Here is a 14758-nt window from a genome sequence, read left to right as displayed (position 1 = left end):
ACTCAATTCTGATGCTATCTTCCCAGAGACAGCACCTGATCCCAAGTAAAGGGCTCCATCCTACAAGACAGCCCTCCATCTCCCACTCCAGACGCTGGTCACGAGCCCCAGGCAGTTACCTGTGCTTCTGACTTACTAGCTGGCTACACAGATTTGAGGTTCCCATGACCTCCCCCTTAGGTTCAACTAATTTGTTAGAGCGGCTCACAGAACTGAGGAAAACACTTACTTCGACCAATTTAAAAAAGGATATCCTAAAGGATACAAGTTAACAGCCAGATGAAGAGAGACACAGGGCAAGATTCTGATTAAAGGAGCTTCTATCCTCATGGGGCTTGGGGCCTGGCTCGGTGGCACATGGAAGCATTCTGGCTCCCCAAGCATAGAAACTCTCTGAACACAAAGTAGGATTCAGCTGAGCAGAGCAGGTGGAGCAGAGAGGGAGCAAAAAGCTCTTCTCAAGGGCTTTTGTGAGGGCTTCATTGCATAGCCATGATTGACTAAATTATTGGCCATTGGCTGTTTCAGACCACAGCCTCTGCCCTTGGGTGGGGATACAAAAGTTTCTCATTAACATGACCATACACTGTTTCACCTTTAAAACTCTGCAGTGTTTTAAGAAACTGTGAATGAAGACCAAATACACCTGGGAAATATGTATTTATACATATTTCTTATAACTCATTATATCACAGGTTATTTACTATTTCTTAGCTGAATGGCTCAAAATCATGAGTTTTCCATTATCTAGTTTAATATATTTCAAACTAAGTTTTGAAAAGAAAACTGTTTACACAGATATTGCTTCTCAAGCCAGGAATCTGTATGTGTCCACATGTTCTTCCGTATCACCCTCCCTCTTCCACTGAGCCACAACTTCCCACACTAAGTTTTGAAATTCCTATCTTCCCAGTGTCCATCCACTCTGTCCACCTCCACTTCTATTTGCTTATTAACTAGATCACCTACCTTTATCACCTGTTGACTCTAGCAGTGTTCTAAGTGGTTTCTCCTCTCCAGTCTTGTCTTTTCAATCCATTTCCCATACTGTCATCAAAGTAAATCTTTCACTTAAAAGTCTAGTTACATCATTCTGTTACTTCCAACTGATGCCTGCCAAATACTACTAGCATATAGTCTAAACTCATCATGGAATACATCACCCTTCACTGTCCATGTTCAGCTTTTCTCTCCAGAATCATCTGCTACAGCTTCCTGTAGCCATTCCCACTTACTTTGTGTTTTTACAAAGCCTAGAGTTCCCCATGCTTCCACCACCATACCCTGACCTCTCAACCTGTAATATTCTTCCCAGGTCTTCCCTTGTTTAACTCCTACTTATCCTTTAGGAAGCAGTTTCATAGTTAAATGCTCAAAGAAACCTTCCCTATTCACCAAAATGAGTAAATTGAATCCCCAGTATAGTCAGTTCTACAGCGACCTATAGCACTTAGCTCCCTGGATATCGTGCTCCCACTGCACTGTGAATTTTGGGGGACTAGGACTATATCTGATTCATAAAAGCTTATCCCCAGCACCTACCCTAGTGACTTATATATCATGGCCCCAAAATATAGGTGTATCCAGTCTTGAAACAACTGACTGTTAATCACCTTCAACTAGTGGTTTTGGGCACAGTAGTCATCTTATACACACAGATACAACCCCAAAATTCTTCCTTATGGCTCTTGTCTCGGTAAAGACAGGTTTTCCCAGCATATCATGATTTGGTGGCAGGGGGTGGAGTTTGAGAAAGATTTTTAGGTAAAGAAATACCAGGCCCAGCAGTTTTCAAAATTATTTCATCTCTCAAATATATAAAACTTTGACAAAGTCATCACAGCCCTTTGCTGCCCTGAGTTACTCCTATTGCTCTCTCATGCCTTCTGAGCCATTAGCCTTTATTTTCAGTTGTGATAAATGTGATTTCCTCTTTTGGGAAACCAGGTTCATCTCTCTTTCTAGCCTGACTTAAGTTCAAATCTCCACCCTTCGCCTGATCTTTTTCTCCTGCATCACCAATTCCCATAATTTCTATTCTAGGCTTATGTGCTGCCTTTGAAGTTTAGAACTTTATGAAAAAATAAGAAATCTTTCTTCACTGTAAGTTTTGTTAATAGTTACATAAATTGAAAGCCTGTGGACAACCACACCATCCCAAACTCTTAATTTTAATTTGCAGTTGGGAAGTAGAGAGAGAATTCTCTTATAGTCCCAACTGACTAATCTCAGTTTTTGTCAGATGGGAAAGATGGTGGCACCACATCCTGTCAAGGATCTGTTGCATTCTACCTGCAACCTGTTCACTTAGAAAGGCTGCACTAATTCTGCCAAGTCATCAGGCCACCCTTAGGCCTTAGCAGTTTACTCACTGGAGCTCACAGATGTGAAGGAGAGGCTGTGGCTCCAGGAATGCCTATCCTCTTACTTCTCAAAGTGTGGTTTACGAACTAGCAGCACTGACATAATCAGGAAACTTGTTAGAAGTGCAGAATCTCAGACCCATCCCAAACCTACTAAAGTTGACGGCATTTTAACAGAGATCCCCTTTGAGAAGCACAGACCGAAGGATTTGCCCTCGGTGACTGCTTTGGACTGGGTCTTCCAAACTGACTTGTTAAAAGGATGTTTTTCTATCTGTCCCATCTCGGATCATCTTCATCTCACAGCAGTAGGGACTCCATCACATTATGAAAAACCTTAAGCCACATGAATTTAGGTGTCCATTTAATACTGCAGAAGACTGGGAAAGCTTCCAGAGATGGAGCAAAAGGAGACACAGGAAAAGACAAGAAAAGAAGAACTAAAGCTGCAGTACTGAAATAATATTCACTGAGGTCTACAGCAAGAACTCCTACTCATGTCTTGAATCATCCACAAACATATTTCATTATTTGAGTAATGAGATGTGAGAATAGAGACTGTGACCAGGACAATGTACAGCTCATTTCTTCATACACAGAATGCAATTTTAAAGTTGGAAAACATTAAAACCCAAATGATATTACTTAGTAAGGTCTTTTTGCTTTTATTTTTATAAATGGCCTTTGGGTGGTATATTTGTGTGCTAGGGCCACCACAACAAAATGCCACGGACTGGGTGGCTTAAGCAACAGACACTTATTTTCTCACAAGACGGAAGGCTTGAAGTCTAAGGTGAAGGGGCTGGCAGCTTGGTTGCTCCTGAGGCCTGTCTCCTTGGCTCGCTGATAGTCTCCTTCTCACTGTGTCCTCTCATGGCCTTTCTTCTGCGTACACACATCCCTGGTGCATCTTCCTCTTCCTATAAAGACACCAGTCAGATTGGATTAAGGCCCCATTCTTATGACAGTCATTTAGCCTTAATTATCTCCTTAACAGTCCTACCTCCAAATCACAATCACAGTCATAAGCAAAGGTGCCAAGGATTAGGACTTCAAAATGAACTTTGAGGAAACACAAATCTGCCCATAAGTGGTAGGAAATGAAATTAGAGAACAAGGGTAATAAAATCCCCTTTTCAGAAATTCCTGAGGATGAGATACCTTAAACATAATATCTGTTCAATACAAGTAAATATGTAACCTCTCCACATATGTACAATACTATGCTTTCTTTGGTGTGGATAGAGAGAAAATCAGAATGACTTGGGCATTTCCATATACCGCAAAGGAAATTCCAGCCTTGTTTGAATTATTAGATAAGATTATTTTTAGGTGAGTTTCCTCACTTGATTTTTATTTTCTTTTTCTCCATATTTGGTATAATTATTATTATACCCTAACAGATAGTATGTATAGATATTTGTATATAGATTTTGTATATCTACAAATCAATTACTTTTTTCAAAACTGGATTTTAAAAAGTGATTTAAAATAAATATCATCTAGAATCTCTGTGCAGCATTTTGCACTGCACTCCATTATACAGGCATGGACTCAGGCCTAAGGTGCTGATGGAGCTCAACTTTCTAAGCTATTTGGGAGTGAGTTTGAAATCAAGTCATGGTAAGGATAGAATACTAAGTACCTATGTCCATGTCAAAAGACTGCTTGAGGATTTTGAGTAACCAGTTTCTATGACAACCCATTTGGCTAGGAGGGATGTGGTGGTAGAAATCCTGGTGACTGGAGGTAACTGGCATTGGGAAGTCATTTGCCTGAGAACTAAATTCCTTCCCTGAAGGGTTCTAGTCCATTTCACTGATATAGGAAATGGGATCCAGGTCCCTAGAGAGGGGGTGCTGAATGCCAGGAGTAGCGCTGGGTTTTATCCTAACTGGACTGGTTCTCCTGAGGGTCTCCTATCACAGAAGTATGTGGAATGTACTGGTGTGGAACAACTGTTAGAGAATGGGTGTGAGACAAAACCTGAGGTTTCATAGGCCTGGAACAATGACAATAATTCAGGTCTAAGCAGTTGATAGTCTAAAATGCTGTTATGGTTAAATTGTGTTTCCCAAAAAAAAAGATATGTTGAAGTCTTAAATGCCTATGACTCAGATAAGGACTTTACAGAGGACGAAATCATTTGGATGGGTCCTGATCCACTATATCTGGCATCCTTATATAATGGGAAATTTGGACACAGACAGACACACACGGAGGCCAGACAATGTAAAGAGATATTCACACACACAGGAGAATGTGGCCAAGGAGAGCAGGCTGGAGCAGATCTCCCCTCTCAGCTCCAGAAGAAGCCAACCCTACCAGTACCTTGATTTTAGGCTTCTAGCTTCCAGAACTGTTAGACAATAAATTTCTGTTATTTAAGCCACCTAATGTGTGGTATTTTAGCTTTAGCAAACCATACAGATGCCTAGCCTAAGATTCAAAATAAACCATCTACTTTGGTTTGTTTTTGAATGACATGAGTCTTGGTGGAATTGAACCAACAGAGAAAGGGCCTCTTACCTTTAAAAGTTCATCTTATTTTTGAATATCATGTATTATAAAGAAAGCACTTACCTGCCAAATCTTCTTATTGTAAGACATTCTGTACACTTATTCTCTACTGGTAATTTTGTGGTGATCAATGACTTCATCAGACTATGTGTGTTTACTTTTGGTGTAATGTGATACTCCGCATCCTCTGTAATTCTGGTTTATCTTTGTCCTCTTTTTGCTCTTTGTAACAGTTATGAGCAGTCAACTTATGTTATTATTCATTTTTTTAATTTTCATGAGACCAAGATAATTGTTTTCTTTCTTGTCTAGTATCTAGAGCAAGGCCCAGCACATAGTAGGCACACAATTAACATGTGTTAAATAAATAAATACATTTATGATTGCACTGTTAATCTTTGAATATATTGGTCCATTAATATTAAGTCAGATGCATACCAAAGCATTTCAACATACTGCTGTGTCTTCTTTTCCTATTGCCAGATATAATGAGGCTGATTGTAAAGGCATTAAACACATGATTTAAATTCCCCTAGAAAGAAAATAATACTAATATTAACAATAGTGACAAATCAAAGTAATAGGAAAGATACTTAAGTGACTGTTTTTTGGCTATATGTTTTGTAAGCATTGCCATTCTTTAAGCTATCATTTCTCCATTCAATCAATATTTTTTGTTAAATCATTATTTACCGTCAATATCATTATATTCATGATGAATATTGTGTTTTACTGTAACTATATAACATTGTTTACTTTTTTTCCTTCTTAGTTCTGTTCGTATCTGTTGCTAATACATCCCATACCTTACAGTAACCTCTTAGTACAATTGTCAACAATGTCAGTCTTATCAGGCCATCCATAAGTTGTCATGTTTTGTTGCCTGTGTTCTGCCTGGAGACATCTACTTTTCTATCTGCTGCCCACTTGCCAGCACGGAATGTCCTTTACTTCATCCTTGCAATTCTCTTCGCCTTTCCTCTAGGTTGGCTTTCTTGGTTCCTTTTCCTTTCTTCACTTATTCTCTGGTTTTACTGGATCATGTACATAGATAATTTTGTCAGATTGGAAAATGACACAAGAGCAAAAGGCCTGGTGATGATAGCCTTCAGCATGCATGTCCTTCGAGTCACTCCAATGGACTGGTCACCCTTCACACCTGGTACATAGCATCTTGTGCTTTCCTTTTCTTTGTTACCCATTTACTACTCTGTTCTGTTGGATCTCCTTGTCTGTATTTTGTGGCCCACTCTCTCTTCGTTTACCACCTTATTTTGTTGAAGGATATCTTCTGGTACCTTGTAAGCAAAGGGCACAAAGTGATATACTTCTTGAAACTTGTATGTCTAAAAATATTTGTAGGGGAGTGCCCAGGTCAGTATCTTAAGTATTTCCTCTGAGACTATCAGTTTTTCCAGAGACTATTCTTTCACCTATTGTCTAGAGGATAAAGTTCTGGCTACCAGCATTCTGCACTTTGAAAAGGGAGTAGAAAGCTAAAATGCAGCATTGAGTATGTGTGAAAGCACTAATGACCCTATTTTTAATAGGAAATTCATGGCTTTAACTACTTCCATAGATTCTCAAGACAAACATTTTACCTTCTCTTCTACTTAGAAAACAACATTCCATTATTCTACTAGCATTGGAGGGAAGGAAGCCATAATCCCCAGGCATGGAGTCTCGGAGGCATTAAAAGATCTAACATTTACTCAAACAGCTTTCACCCAAGTCTTCCTTTCATTAGTGTCCCTCCTTCTCTAATTTCTGGAGGAATTTCCTGATGCTTTCAAAAATATTTTAGAGAAAGAAAGAATTATATTGACTTCGAGCTTTCGCTTCTGCATTCTTAGGATTTGTCTTCTCAGTTTTTAGAATTCATCTTTCCTCCTTCATCTGTGTTGTAGCTTCTGAAAGTCTTACTGTGTTTCCTCTCTATTCATGACTTAATATATTAAACAGAAAAATGCTTAAAGGATTTCTAAGTTTAATGGGGACATTGGACTTACTAGATGTATATCATCAATGTGCTTCTAACCTGCAAGTATAATATAACTTTTATCTTAATATGATTTCTATATTTCCGAAACTTGAATTAACAACACTGACATGTTTCAGCTTCTGTGGTAAAAATGATTGTATACTGACAAAAATCTAGAAGAAAAGTTAAATACTCGTTACTTTCCCCTCTAATCCTATATGGCCTATGTGATTGTGATGCTAACAACCAATTGCAGAACTAATTGAACATTTTACTTTTCATCTGGATATTTTGGTCTAAATTAAATACAAGCCTCTGCTCTGAGAGCTCTTTGACCTTCACGAAAATAAAGGTGATTTTATCCACTCTCAATGCTTCTCTCTTCCCGTCCCCCAGGAAACATCCCTTTACATAAACTCTTAATCTTTATTTGCAGAAATACATAACTGATAAGAGATAAAAGTGCTACCTTCATCATTTAGACTTACATTTAAAATAAATCTATCATAAAAGCTTTTTAAAAAATCCAGTAAGGATTGAGGATAGTTAACAGTATTATACAAAGTAGCTTCCTCTCTGCCCCTGCAATCATGCCAAATATCAGCCTTGATAATGAAATAACTCTTTGTAAATATTACAAAACCTTTTTGCCATGGGATATATCTAACTTGGAGTGGTAATGCTGCATTTCTGGACTTCTGAGATGGTTTGAGAAGTTTCCAGTGGGTTCCCAAACTCCAGGTTTAGGAGAGAAGCATGAAGCTAGAAACTAAGGCTTTTGTTCAGAGAGCTAAATATGATACACAATGAGTTTCTAGTTGTCACTCATCTAAGTAAAAAATATCTGCAGAAAATTACTTGTTTGTAAATAGGTGTTTACCTTTGAATGGCCTGGGAGACTTGCCCATAAGGAGAAAATGATTTAAAACAATTTGAAGCCATGAGAGCTCTCTTCTGCTTTCACTGGGCACACGCAGTCTGTTGGCATAACATTGGAACAGCCAGCTTTTGCTCTTGTTTCATCACTTACCTACAAGCCATTTAAACCGTCACTCAGCCTCTCTAAGATAATGTGTAGATGTCTAACCTTGGTCTTATTCATTTTGTCCAGCCTTCACCTTCTGTCTATAATCATTTTTTGTCCTATAATCTAGTTATAGTTATTTTGTCTTACTTTCCCTATTCCAGTTATTAACTCCTTATTTCAGTTATTAACTTCACTCTGAAATAGTTATTTAGATCTTACTGAAACATGTTGCTTATGCATTATCCAGGAAGCTTAATGCATATATTTAGTATATATATTAGCAAATATGGTGAAAAATGAATGAAATTATGGGTGAACTTTTCAAAATTCAGGACAGATATTTCATGTTGCCTCTTGGTAAATTATGGAATTCTCTCCCCAGTAGTTCTGAAAATGTTATGCTGTTTTTCCTCCTCTTTTCATTAGTTTTAGAGAAATTATTTTCTATTAATATTGACCTCTGCCCCATTTGTCATCTGGTTTACAGTCCCTTTAACTCCAAATTTATCAAATGGATTTGAGGCTTAATAAAGAAGACACAAGGAGATCTTCATCTTTAAAGAAGAAAAAAAGCCATGGCCTCAGTTACAGCCGTGATGCTCACACAATACAAAAACTTATAGCCAATGAAAAATATTTTCTCCAAGAAACTGAAGGAGTGAAGGTGAGTGAAATGCAAATTTATCACTTGTACCATCATTATTAAGAATTCTTATTCTGGGTTACTGCAAATTCTATTCTTATTTCTAAAATGTTCCATGTTATTCTGTTAAACCAAACTAATTTATAATTGTTATATTGTTATTGAATATGATTTTACCTCACAGTGAATGCTATTTTTATTTTGACTTATTTGTGGCATCTAGTTTTTAGTAGGTAACAAAATAGCAATGTGGAAATGTAACAATAGTAGCAGATGCGATATTTCCCTAGATCCTGTTTGGATTAAGTCTCTCTCTCAGATAGATAGATACATTGTGATATATATCACATGTATAGATATACCATATATAAAAAGGATCTGTGCTGGCATTGCTGCAGTCATCATGGAATAATCTGTCTCAGCTGTGAAATTTCAGGGTTTTAAGGTCACATGTTTCACAATTACCTTATATTTTTGACAGCTAGATAGCTAGCTAGATGTTTATACACTGATTACTTTAGTCCCTCAAATTACTTTCTTTCTAGGCAAAAAAACTCCATTCTGATTCAACATTCAATCATTTGGTATACACACGCACATAGGGAGAAAGAGAGTGACAGAGACAGCCAAAGACAGAGATAAAAAGATAGATAAATCTATATGTGTGTGTGTTTTCACGTTACTTAAGAGAGATTTTGGATTATTAATATGCTTATGGAAATATTTCATAGGGAGAAAAAAAAAGAGAATAAAATTGCAGAAGTAATGTCTTTAAATGAGTGAGGGGAGTGGGATCTAGGGCCAAGTAGAGGAGTAGGTGTACAAAGGCTCAGAAAGGCTTTATCCCGTGAAATAGGGAATAAGAATGTGCATTGGAGAATTTGGGGATAAGAATATGCATTGGAGAATTTGGGGATAAAGTAACATTTGTGTCATTGTTGCTTCTATTTTCCCTTGGAGCTAAGGTGAGATCACCAACTTCATGATGAGGGAGAACAGGATGTTGGAGGTTAGAGGAGAAAGGGTGACATTGTTTTCTCAGAAAGCAGAAAGATGAATTGAAGAAAATGTAGAATTCCAGTGCCAAGAACTACTTGAAATCTGTGGTTATACATTTAAATTGAAAACAGTTGATTAGGGTTTGTTGTTCTTTTCAATCATAGTCAGCTGCTCCAGCAAATAATTGGATAAAAGCATAGCTAAGATTTTCCCAGAAGAGTGTAATGGAGAAAGAAAGGAATAAATAGAGGAAGATGAATGATCCCAGTGACGGACTATTATCACTAAAACATTGGCTTCAGGAGGTCATGTATTTTACCTCAGTTATTCACTGCCGGGAAGTATCAGGCACATTTCACACACTCCTTATATAATTGTTGAGTGATTGAGTGAATAGAATCTAAGCCAAAGAAGTGGAGACAAGTGAAAACACTGTGGTGGTAGAGAGTCAGACATTGGCAACAGCCATGAATGTCCGGGACATCTTGATGGGAATGAAGGGTTGTCAAAGTGGGCACTAGAGAAAAGTAACTGAAAAGCTCAGTGGAAGTCTGAGTGTGAGATGCTTAAAATCACAGGTTTGAAAGTGGTACAGCAGTTATTGGTAATAACATGAGAGAAGGAACTGAAATGGAATGTCAAGGTATATGTAGATACACACAAATGTACAAATATATTCATATGTTAATATTCTATATATTATAGAGAGAATATAATATTATGTATGTAATATCCACCATGTTTTTTAATTCATCAAGAATGATGACAGGAGAAATGGTGCAATAAGAAGACAGTGACCCAGATGACCAAATTTTCAATTAATAAGAGGGAGTGTCAGGGGGACAGGTGGAGAGGTGGTAGCAGATAATGTCTTCTGGTGGCCACACATCAAAATATATGAGGGCTTTGAGGGAGCAAGGATAATTAAGCAGGACACTTGTACCATTCTTAGAATCTGTGGATCACAGAATGTAGGTGAAAAAATAGACACACTTGAAAGGCTTCTGTACAACCAGAATGGTTAGTGGGCATGTAGCAGATGGTCTCAGTGAAAGACTGAAGAAAAGTGGGAAATTTATGGGGATTCTTGGAGGGTGGATGAGAGTTCTAGAGGATGACAAACTGGGCATAGGAGACCAGAGAGAAGGAGATTAGAAAATGTGCAGGAGTTTATGTGGATAAATTCTGGTGAGGATAGGTAAAGGAGCCTGCAGTCAAGAGTCACGTAAGGCAAGGTGGCATTGTTCCTGATGGCCTCTTGGGGAAAAGCAGGTAATTACTAATTACATCTTCCCTATTAAGACTAGTCTTTGATTCCATTTGGAGTGGTGATGATGGCAACATCCAGGCTCATGGAAATGCGTACCAGAAAAATACAATTTCTACATGTCATCAACCATTTTTAATTGTTTGGCATGACACTGATTATGGTATTCTAAAGTCAACTGAAAAGTGAGAGTTGGTGGAATCCAAAAATTCATTGTTAATATAATACAAGATCAGCACTCTTATCTAAAATCAGTGGTTTTCTTTCAAACTAGTTATTTGATTTCTGGCACAGCAAAAAGTCTTTATATATCTCAGTCATACCCAGGGTTGGTAAAAGCTGATTATCAGTAAGTATGCAATACCTATGCAGGCATTCATTTGTCCACCTATATGAAAAAGAAATATCTACTTCAGATTCCCTGAGCCTTTTGTTACTGCATATCCTAGACTTGCTATTGTTTAAAAGCTTTCAAGATAGATTTTATACAAGCCGATAAAATCACTCAAAATTATGGGACCCCAAATTGAATAGTTTTCAACTGGATGTCCTGGAGGAATCCAGAGGAGAAACTATCTCAAGAATTTAAGGATACTAGCCATCAGCATGAGCTCTCTCTCAAGAAAGAATACAATAATGGAATACATGCTATTAATCCAAACGGTAGTTGTCTTTATCTTGTTCATGTTCTATATACTACATATAAGAATCACTACACAAAAAGGCTTTCTTCAGAATCAGGTCTGATGAACTCTACTGGATTTTATCATTTGGAAAATACAAGGAAGTATGAGGCACATTCCAGACATCTACTATGACAGGGCATATAGGCTCCTGGCCCAGGAATCCCCATTAATTTAGACAATCAGTCTAGGTGAAAAATTAAGTAATTTTTACATTTCTTTAAAATGGCTATAGTAATGCTCCTAGTTATACTTCAAACTTCTGTTATGATAGACAATCTGATTCTTTTTTATTATTTACAGGTTATTAATTGACAGGGAGCTACAGTACTGATAGTAACTGTATATTTGCTACAGCAATTATGCATTAAAGTCTTAGAGTAATACTCAAGTTACTTAATGTAACTCCCCATTATTCTTGAGCAAACAAGATATACCACTAAAGATGCTGATATAGAGGATCTTGAATTTTTTTTTAAGCTTCATATACAACCCTACTTAAATAACAGAAATCAATCTGGCTAAGCTATTTAAAAATACTGCCATCACTCTACTTGTCGTTCTAAATAGATATGTCTCCTAGCTCTTTCTTGGTTCTTGCATCTTCTAATGAGTTGTAACATCTGCTTTTCTCCATTTTCAAAATATCCCTCACCCAAGTATTTGTTCCCCTATATAGTAACATGCTTCTTACCTTGATTGCCAATCTAATTTCCTAGAAAGAAAAATTATCTCTTCATTGGCTCCCTGTTTTCTGATCTAAAGCACATATTGCCCTTGAGATAATTTTTCTGAAGCATAAGCTTTTATTTTGTTATTTTGGGTCAAATGTCATCACTGGCTTCTTGGTATTTCAGAAGGAAAACTTTCTTATTAGCCTTTCAGCATTCTCAATCCTCCATCATCTGAGTAGCAGCTAGTGGTAAAGAGTCAAACTATGATGCTAAACCCCTGGGTTTGAATCCTGGTTTTGAAACCTTGGGAAATTTATGTACTCTCTCTATGCCTCACATTTCTCATCTGGAAATGAGATTTAGTCAAAATATCTACTTCATAGAGTTGCTGTATTAAATGAAGAAGGAACTCATAATAATCCTTTACATATAAATATGTTTAATATTATTCTTGGGACTCAATTTACTTTTTCAAAAATGTGTCTTCATGTCCCTTCAACTATTCTATTCCCAATAGTGAAATTACTTTTTTGTAGTTTTTGGAAAACACTGTGGTGTAGCAAGCCAGTCAGAGGTGGGGTGGAATCCAGACTTCTAGGAGAAGCTATTGCCTTGGGGAAAGTCTCTTAAGCTCCCTGAGCTCTAATTTCCACACCTTTAATATTTATCTTGCAAGGTTATTGTGGGGTTGAGAAGCAATGAAAGTACAATGCAGAAAAGTCTATGTCCCAAAAGTACTCAGTGAGTGATGCTACTGTTAACATGGATAAACCCATAACAGTCCTATTTTTCAGCCTTTACACTTTTACTATGATACTCTTACAGAGAAGGGTGCTTCCATCTTTGCCTCTCTAAATCTAGTCCATTATTAAGCTTAAACTCAGATGCCCTCTTTCTTCATGAACTCCTCCTATGAAAGTAATCTCTTCCTCTTCTAAAATCCTATAGCATTTTATTCATACTTCCCTTTTATGCTTGTTTTCTAAATTATTTCATATTTGTGATATCTAAATTATTGCATTAAAGATTCTGCCAGGCTCATCTGTATCTCGTTCATGTTTTCACCTTATATTTCCAAACACATAATAGGCTCTCAACAAAGGTTTCTTGAAGAAAAACACTACTGAGCCATTCATTCCAAATGTAGGGAAAAAAGTTTTACACAAAGAAGCTTGCTGGATGCTGCCCTTCAGTCACATTAGCTACAGGAAAAGTAGACATACATTAGAGATAGGACACAAAGCAGATTCAAATTTTGTTTTTAAAAATAAAGTATACCATTTAAAAAATATATAACAGGACTACATATATATGAATAAGTTGCCTGCCATTGGAGATAATCAATGTGCTGACTGATAGAGTAGGTTGGCAGTGGTGAGGGCATAAGATCAGGAGCTAGGTTGCACCACATACCAGCTGCATAACCAAAATTAAGATGTTTAACTTCCTTCTCAATTTCCTCATCTGAACATGTGGATAATAATAAAAGCTATTTTATAGAGTTGTTGGGATTAAATTAGAAAATGCATAGTGCTGGAACAGAGTAAAATGATCAATCAATAAAGTTTAGATGTATTTTTTTATTACAGCCAAGGCTAATTCATTAAAAAGGTTGTCGTTCTTCTTTCTACTGAGGACACTACTACAGTACCCTTGAACTACCATACCCTAAATTCCAGGCCAGAATCAGAGCCATCTGCTGAGCATACTTTTTGCTCATGGCCCAGTGAGTTAACTACACAATCTCATGCAAACCTGTAATATTCTACAGTTTTAAATTAATTTTAGTTTTAGTCCTTATTGCATATTTTGAATGCTTCTTCAATGACATTTTTAATTTTGGCACTGCATGTACATAGGCATTAATATTGCTAAAATTTGAAACAAATATTTGCTATTACATGTATTTAAAGTTTTTGGGTCAGCAGAGTAAATTGCGAAGAAATAATTATCATTTGCTACTACATATCTGTCTGATTCAGGATGTTCTTAGTTCGAAGAAATGTTCTTGTTGCTGGAACTAATAATACCACAACTATTATCCATAAACCAATATTTCATCTTTTTATAGATACAGGCTGCTTCATTCATTCCCATTGACTATAATATAATTTAGATCATACACATGGAAAACATATATATTCTGTGTGTGTGTGTGTGTGTGCATGTATAAGGCATAGCAAGGCACACTTTTGAACTTGATTATCAGAGAATCAAAGAGCTGAGTTAGACCATAGATGTATAGGTTCTAGCCATTATAACTGAAATCATGGAGCCTGTGTCATTATACACAAGGCTCAGAGAACAAATGGGTTTATGGAATCTCAATTACAATCTCCTTTCAAAATGGGACAATGTATTCATTAGGAACATCATTGCTAGGAGCTATCTAGGCTTGATGTCTTTGACAGTCTGTCACCTGAGAGTTTACCAGGGCCACACAGCAAAGGAAGCTCTGGTTCCTCCTAGGCCGTTGCCACTGTAGCAATAAAGCCAATCCGGTTTTCTGTATTTACCATCATTGCATAGAGCAATCTCAGAAAACATTCTGCAATTAAAGTGGAGACTTACCACATGTCTCAGTGTTCCTGTAATTCAGTG

At 37.1% G+C, this 14758-nt stretch overlaps 1 long non-coding RNA gene across 2 annotated transcripts in view; it reads right to left on the bottom strand.

Annotated features, from left to right (window-relative positions):
- Positions 1 to 3012: 3012 nt before the first annotated feature.
- LOC118967499 (uncharacterized) overlaps positions 3013 to 14758 on the bottom strand; it is a 114827-nt gene continuing 103081 nt past the window's right edge. For both annotated transcript variants that reach the window (XR_012124208.1, XR_005054592.2), the window contains one exon: positions 3013 to 3283. This is a non-coding gene — a long non-coding RNA (uncharacterized lncRNA). The remainder of the gene's footprint in view (positions 3284 to 14758) is intronic.

Source organism: Manis javanica, chromosome 13 (assembly GCF_040802235.1).
Source record: "Manis javanica isolate MJ-LG chromosome 13, MJ_LKY, whole genome shotgun sequence".
Taxonomy (NCBI): Eukaryota; Metazoa; Chordata; class Mammalia; order Pholidota; family Manidae; genus Manis; species Manis javanica.
This window is presented reverse-complemented; position numbering and strand designations above follow the sequence as displayed.